Source organism: Pteropus vampyrus, unplaced genomic scaffold (assembly GCF_000151845.1).
Source record: "Pteropus vampyrus isolate Shadow unplaced genomic scaffold, Pvam_2.0 Scaffold4, whole genome shotgun sequence".
Lineage (NCBI taxonomy): Eukaryota > Metazoa > Chordata > Mammalia > Chiroptera > Pteropodidae > Pteropus > Pteropus vampyrus.
Window position 1 is genome coordinate 6,528,815 of NW_011888785.1, and position 8,746 is coordinate 6,537,560.

Sequence of the window (8,746 nt, forward strand, 5' to 3'; positions counted from 1 at the left end):
ACTATTCATGGAAAGAGAAAGGAAAGGGTACGATGAAAAGAAAAATTATAAAATGGCCCCCCCAAAAAGATAAAATCAGATCTACCACTGTAATAAAACATTTTTAGAATAATGTCTACTCAACCAAAATAAAATAACAATAACAACAAACACACATGCACACATATATACATACACTAAAAAAATTAAAAAGTCATTTTGGTTTGAAGAAAACATTCAAACTATTATTTTGTATACAGAGACAAATGAAAACTAAATGCAGTTTCCTTCCTGAAGAAGCATGCTGAACAGGCCCTAACTATTAATAACAGAGTCAGCTAATAGACCTTGAACATGTCTTATACAAGAGGACTGGAAAGAAAACGAGCTCAAATAAAGCATGTCAGGATCGTAAGTCAACCTCCAGTGTCTGGACTTAAGAAAGACTAGTTTATTTTGGATTTTCTGAGAGAAAATATTAATTCTAACAATAACTAGCAATTGATAGGTCCTTATTATTTGCCAGGAATTGTGATCAATGTTCTATATATATTATCTGACTTGATCTTTACAACAGCCTCTCAGATGAATGTTATTATTCCTATATTTCTTATGCAGAAAGAAGGACACAGGAAGGTCCTTTAACTCAGCCAAATTTATAGTTACTAAGAGAAGAGAGAAGGATTTAAGCCAACTTCTGACTCCAAAAACCCATGCTCTTCAACAATATTCTTTACCTCTTGTCTTGGGAAAAGTTTAGGGACATGAGAATCATTCTTGAGCTAAATCCTGTTTTTTTTTTGTTTGTTTTTTGTTTGTTTTTTGTTTTTTTACTTTGCACAGGTTTAAATGAGTAGTTTTTGTTTTTTGTTTTTGTGGTTTTCTAACTGTATTAAAAGTTCTTTCCAAAACAAGACCTTAAGAATCCCCAGGTTCAAATATGCCCCTGAGCCTGTCCCACCACGAACTTTCATGCCTGGGTATCTATTCACCAACATTAATCCCCTGGATAGATGCAACTAAGCAGGACCCTTCCTCCGTGGCATGAGTCCTTTGCTTACTTCAGAGGTGATAGCTGTGCAACATGGAAAACACTGAGACATTTCCTTTGGAACTGAGCTGTAGTGAGAAGTGCCTGCCAGGAACATCTCTATCTTTTCCCTGACCTTTCCCTTTCAATTTCTGAAGATATAGCAGAAAAATAATCTTTGAAGATACTGGATAATAATTCCCAAATACAAAAACACATACTTCCAATGCATTGTGCTTTCAGACGATCCGGGTGTAGTTTGGCTGCTGGAGGTGCTGATTGATGCATTCGCCTCGATAGCCAGGTAAGCCCACCTCCTTGAGGAAGCCCCTTCTCTTATTAGTAGTGTTACAGGCCGCTGACAGATGAAAAGGACACAAGAACCTTGAAATCACCTGAAAATTTTTCCCCAGGAAGGCAAATTTCATGAATGAAGTCTTCCAAGCAAATAACACCAAACTTCTCCAGCTGCTCTTCAATCGCTGTATTGTCTGTCAAAGGGATAATTTTATTCTTGACCTTGGCTTGTCTACGTTTCAAGATGAATTACTCGACAGACTTCAGATTTAGAAATCACCAGGTCACATAAGGTTCCACTACGTGGAGCATTTTTATGATTTGGGGGGTCACTTTGACAAAAACATGACTGAAAATCTTCTTCAAGAGAATCTTGCAATGGTCCTCTTCACCATTAAATCACCCCTTTAATCATGTGGATGTGTACAACAAAGGCTGAGGAATGTTCACCGGGCACTTCTAAACCAGGAGGTTTCACTTCTAGTCCTCTGGGCCATACCTTTTCATGCAGTTCCCCAGGCATGCGTAGGAACAATTCCAGTGGCTTAAAACTGAGCTCTTTTCCTTTCCTCTGCTTCTTCTTTTCCAAAAGTGCCTGCTTTGCCTGGGAGGCTTTGAGGGCCTGATAAGCCTTTCTCTTTTTCAGGAGATTTTCTGGAACCAAGGAAATACTTTTCTTTTCTCTCCCCCTGCCATCTTTCCAATGCTATGGTTACTACCTAAGTGAGTATTTTGTGAATTATTTTAATGGCTTATTTTGTAATATTCTTTAATTATGGCTTTTAGTAATACTTCTAGGCTAACTGTAAAATATTTATATATTTTATGTGGAAAATAGGCTTTCTCAGGCTCCAAAACTTCCAACACAAGGAAACTCAAAGCTAGTCTGATCAAAGAGTTTAACCTAATCAAAGGTTTAGAAAAGGTATGCTTTTTTATTACTTTTAAAGTGGAAATACTTGTTCTTGTACTAACACGACATAATTATTTTTAGCCTACATTTTTTGTACCATTATGCATATATTAAATATATATTATGGACTAGGTATAGAGAGTCCAGCTAAATAAACAAAGCATTTTTTCCCTATTCTCAAGGGGTTCCTGGTGTAGTTTAAGAGATAGACACCTGAAATAATAACAATTACAGAGCTAACCAATAGCTCCTGCCTACATTCATTTAAAAATCTGTGGGAGATTTGATTGTCACATAAGGTATCTCGCTTTTCCAGCAAAGTCCCTGAGTACTGCATGAGGAGATGTCAGAGCAATGCTAAAGTGAGCATCTAGCAATGAAAGGCACAAGCAGAAAGAGGGAGAAGCTGGGGAAGAGTCCCAAACAGCAGCCAAAAGCAAACAAGAGGCCAGCTCAAGGAAGCCTGTATGGAAAAAGTACATGAAATTAGATTTCATAAATCTCAACGTCAGTCAACCAAATGATAGAAAGAGGGAAGAAAAGGAAAGACAAAATTTACACAACATTTTAATGTCATAGTTCACTGCAGAGCATTGACAGGGGAGCACAATACTGAAAGTCACAATGGTATGTCACATAAACAATGGAAACTCTATGAAGAAATCATCTAAATTGGGACCTAGTGACAGAAAGTCTCTTTCTAACCTTATATTAACTTTTTGGCATTACTAATCTTGAGAAATAGTACTAACAATCAATAGGTATATTATGGTCAAACAGAATAGGGATTTTCTCCCTCTCTCTTTCTCTCTCTCTCTATCTTAATATAAATTTAAGATGATTCTTACAGACATAGTTTTGCTCACAATAAACAATGTGGGAATCAAGACTCAACTTTCCTGGAATTGTATTAACAGCCCAGAAAGTAGGTGATTATTTTTAGGCTATGAGATACATAGAGCCCCTTGACACTGGGAAAGAAAATGAAAAAGAGACCACACTTATGTGGACTAAAAAGTTCAAAGGAAAGGTGGGCTTTGGGTTGATCTTTAAAGGCTAATAGTACAGTGAAGAGTAAAGTTGTTCAAGATGCTCCTGCATAAGGTCACACTGGCTCTACTACGTACATCCTGGGAAGACTTGGACTGATCATCAAACCTCTTTTGTCTCAATTTCCTGGTCAATAAAGCAGAAAAAATAAAATACCTCGTAAAGTTGTTTCAAGGATTAAAGGTGCTGAGACATTAAGTCTCTTAGCACAATGACTGGCAAATGGTAAACACTCAATAAAGGTTAGTGATTGTTTTTATCCTTGTAAGGAATAACATGGGGAAAAAAAGCTAGTGGAGGTGGCACAAGTTATATGTGTAAAATTGATCAATTCATTAACAGGTTGAGTGTCTAGTATATGCATCAAGCATAATACCTCTTTCAATGAGAATATGATCTATCAATTGTAGAAAAAGAGAACAGACAGATTAGTAGAGGGACTATATTGAGACTGATAAGAAAAGTAAGCATTTTGAGACTATATGCTAGAGTAATTTTAAAGTCCTGAGTGTCAGTAAGTACTAGGGTCTCATTGTCACCTCTCAAGTGGGACAGCAACATGGAAGGAAATAAAGCTCACTAATTCATACAACATGTATTGAATGCTTATTATGTATTAAGTATTTGGAGCCTAGTAGAGGCTAGTTGGCAGATAAGAAAATCAGGAATACAGAGAGATTATGGCTACAGGAATTGTTGGCTAAGAGGGAATTGATCTAAAACCCCTAAACCTCTAAAATATCTCCTAAGTAAATTCTTAAGTGCTTTTCTTCTGAAAACAAACAAACAAACAACAACAACAACAACAACAAAACAATATGCAAGAAATTGCCCTAGTGTCCAAAAACTCAGGGTCTTAAGTGCTTGCTCCAAGTGAGATTACAGGAACTGTGATTATATGTCATAGGATGCCAATAATTACCAATAATAAGCCAGGTTATAACGAAGAAATAAGAGTAAAGATAAAGGAGAAAGGAATAAGGATTGATCTTGGGTATACTTAGCTGGAAGATATAAGAGAAAAAAAGAGTATTGGTCAGAAAGGAAGAAAAAACAGAAGTATACACTCTTAAAAAAAGGTAATAAAACCTTATTTTAAAGATGAATGGTATTAACAGTCAAATGCAACAAACATGTCAAAGAGATTAGAAATTGGAAGATCATTGTATTTGGAAAAATGGAGTGAACTGTTAGGTTTTCAGGGAATAGTTTCACTAAATAGAGGGAGGCATGAAAGCTACTAAAGGAGAATAATAATACTGATTGATAATATTGTTTAAAGACTACCTCTTTCAATAAATCTGCCCTCCTGGCACAGTTTATAGAGAGACCTGGGTGTTCTCTTTTCCTACGTTGAAACAATTTCTCAACATACTCACTTATAGCCAAGAAACTAGACTAAAAAGTTCCTGAGACCGGCTTTTATTTATTATGCTTGATGCGTATACTAGACACTCAACCTGTTAATGAATTGATCTATAAGAGATCTTAACTTGAAAAAAAAATACTTTCATTACCTTTGATATTCCATTTATCATTATGCAGATGAATATTCGTTTTAATCATGGGAAACGACAAATTGCAACAATATAAATTTTATCTTCAGTGTAGTCCATATACTTGCTATAACTGTATGGAAAATAAATGTGGACAATAGGTTTTCTAGGTGTTGGAAAACTAGAGACAGAGTTCTTATCTAAAGGCACTAGATCATTGAATCTTATTTCTACTCCTTTATTCCTGACACTCTGAGGATACAGTCTTACTAATGGTATGTTTCTTTCATGAACTAAGAGAGCCTAATATTTAAATGGTTCCCTTAAATAGAAACACATAGATTATACAGTGTAAACTTTCCTGGAGTGGTGACATAACCCTGAAAATAAAAAGGCAGTGGCTTACAAAGAATTTAACGTTCCAGACCCACTGAGCCCCTACTTTGCAATAGTAGCCATACTCCATGTTAGATTGTCTGAGGCCAAAGAAAACTACAGTGGAATAGGTTGCATTTTCTCCCGCCATGTGTTAGTCACACTTCCTAATGTCCATATCTTTGTGGATATAGTACTTGGTCAGTCACGTGAGCTGTTTGACCCATGAGATATCAGCAAACATATTGTAAAGTTTGCTCTATTAAAACACTGTGAGCTGCCATATGAAAAAAAATCTGGCTAGTCTCCATGAAGATGATAGCTTTATTTGTATTCATATGTAATATGTACAATAAGATCATGTATTAGAGCCCAGCCAACTCACAGATTCCTGAAAAATAATACCTTATTGATTGTTTAAAATCATTAACTTTGGAGAAGGCTTGCTAGCTAGCAATAGACAACAAATAAAGAAGTGGCAGCTTAACCTCTGATGATATTTTGCATCTTCAGTTATTTAATTTGAGAACTTTCAATGGGTAAATATGTCTTGTCTTTCCATGGGTAAATATGTCTCATCTTTCCCATAAATTCATAACCCTCCACGAATGTTCCAATAGCTGTCCAAATTGACTTTTTCTTTAAGCAGGGATGCATAAAATTCTACAAGATTTCAAAAAAGTCTTAATCGTCCATTCACCTGAGATATTTTTAACAGTCATCTATTTTATGCCACATATTCTTCTACTTTGTAAATACAACAATAAGTGGAACTTTGTGTTTTAGTGAAAGAGATATTTTTAACAATGAACAAATATATGAATGACATAATTACAGATAATGGTAACTGCTTTGAAGAAAAGTGATTGAATACGGCATGACTCATATAAGCAAGAGTTAAGTAAAGTAGAATTGTCAGAGGAGATCTTTTTGAAGAGTCAACTTTTGAATGTAAATTGGAATAATAAAAATGGGGCCAGCCATGGAACTACCTGGTGGATGAGCATTTCAGGAAGATGAAACAAGAAGAGCAAAGGCCTGGAGGAGAGGATGAACTTTATATGTGAATAAATAGAAGGTCGGTGTGGTAACTGAAGAAAATGAGTAACCTGGAAGTGTTGAATGAAATAAGGTAAAAACAGGTAGGAAGCGGGCAGTTTATATAAGATTATATATACAGTTGACCTTTGAACAACATAGAATTCAGGGAGCCAACCCCCACCTCCAAGTTGAGTAGTCAAATCCGTGTATAATTTTGACTCTCAAGTTGAGTAGTCAAATCCGTGTATAATTTTGACTCCTAAAACTTAACTACTAATAATCTACTGATGACAAAAAAATCTTACCAATAATAAAAACAGTTAATTAACCCAAATTTTCTATGTTGTATGTATTATATACTGTATTCTTACAATAAAGTGAGAGAAAAGAAATTGTTAAGAAAATTATAAAGAAGAGAAAATACATTTACAGTATTTATCGGAAAAAATGCTGTGGACCTGCACAGTTCAGTTTCATGTTGTTAAAGGGTCAACTGTATAAACATATATAATTATTATTATATATAATATGTAGTTATATCTATAGATTATACACACACATATATGTAGAGATAGAGACAGAATGGAGGCAGCAGACACAGAAAGAGAAAGATTTTAAGCATTTAAAAACTAGGATGAGAAAGAATGCATGTAAATTCCATTCATTGAGCTATCACCATCTGATGGCAATCTATAAATGCTTCACATAAGTTATTTTATGTATGTATCATGACACCACAAAGTATTATTATTATTATTATTTTATAGATGAGAAAACTCAGAGAATGTAAGTGAATTTTCTAAAGTCACATGTTTAGCTCAATTCATTTCTCCAAATCAGGGTTATCTAACTCAACCTATATGTAAATTATAGCACATCCCTTTTCATTAATTGCAAACATTTTAATTTACTCTGTTCTGGAATAGTTCCCAAGCAGCATAAGTCACCAAATGTTGATGTGGTTGTGACATGACTTTAGGGAACAAAGTGGTATCACAGACATGTTTTATGTCAATTACGAGAAAGGTGCAAGGAACAACATATCAATCTCAGAGGTGTAGTCACTGAGCACATGGGCCTATTGATATGCTAAACCCTGCCAGTCACCTAACAGATTTGGCTGACCTGATGTATCCATGATCCCAAAATATCTCTGATTCTTTCATCAACAAAGGAACGAAGGAAGTCTAAACTAATCCAATCTAAATTAATCTATTTTTGGCCAGAAGACAAATTTGGTATAAAATATATTTTGAGTTCTCTGAATAACAAATAGCACAAGTAGATTTAAAAAGTCCTTGAGAAATTAACCAGAATACTAGGCCTCTCATCTTATACTTATAAACACAATATAAATATTATTATGATCCACTTAGGAAAGGAAATATTATGTGTTAGGGATTAGGTATGAACTTTACAAAGGCATTTTAATTTAAATCTCCCTACAAACTAAGAAGAAATGATTATCTTTTTACATAAATGATTTATGGTTCAGTGTAGTTAATGGATCCAAAGTCAAAGATTCTGTGGATAATAGTTAAGAAGAAACCTGTTTCCTTAAATTCAATTTGCATAAGTTTTCATTTTTATTATTTTATAAAATAACCTGCCTCAGGACTAACATAAAGTGGAAATCTTTCTCACCATTATTTTATTTTAATTAAAACAACAGAAAACCATCTTTTCATTCCGCTATGATGGCAACAAAATGTGATATTTTAAAACAATATCAAGAAGACTGTACTAATTATCAATTTGTTGCCTCTCAACTCCAAATTCACCCTTTTTGCCCGGTCTGTGAAAATGAATTTGGGCCCTTTCAATTTTTTTCGATTGCCAGCCGTACAATGTTTATCTTTGTCAGTAGAGGGCAATGGAGAGACACTGAAGGTAGAAAGGGTTTTCTTTCGGATTGGGTGTGTTCACTAGGAAGATCCTGTAGTTTTTGACTTTTCCAGCACCAGACTATTTACAGCATGATGAGATTCTCCAGCCTCAGGCTCCAGCAGCATCTCCAGTGCCCAGCTCTTGCAGTGCATAGCAGCCAGAGATACTCAGATTCCAGAAGCTTCCCTAGTCAACTCCTTCAGGAGGGTTTGTTGTTATGTGCTTCTGGTGAGTCATCTCCTTGTGAACACTTTTCCCAGTATGGAGAGGGCTAATTTCCTGTGTGTTCCAGAGGGCAGATTTCCAGCTAGTCCTGTGGACATGGCACCACAGAGACTTTTCTGTTACCAGTGAGCTATGACTGTGCCCTCTATAGCAAGAGGAGGGGCCTCTTCCTAGAGATAATGTCTACTCCCTATTATCTGATATTCCTGTATTCTTTAGATTTGTTCCTACTTCTTATTAGCCAATCTCTCATTGCTCTAATCCGCTGTTATAGTCACTAATTTTCTATATATAAAGCTTTCACTTTTCAAATTATTGGGTTTCTTTGTCTTGATTTATCTCAAGCATATATACATATGTATATACATACATACGTTCAATACATACATACATGCATACATATTATACATAATGCATGTATGTATGTATTGAATATATGTATGTATATACATA

The 8,746-nt window shown here is 35.1% G+C and overlaps 1 pseudogene; it reads right to left on the reverse strand.

The window, feature by feature from the left end:
• Positions 1-1,248: 1,248 nt before the first annotated feature.
• LOC105295061 overlaps positions 1,249-8,746 on the reverse strand; it is a 14,458-nt pseudogene continuing 6,960 nt past the window's right edge.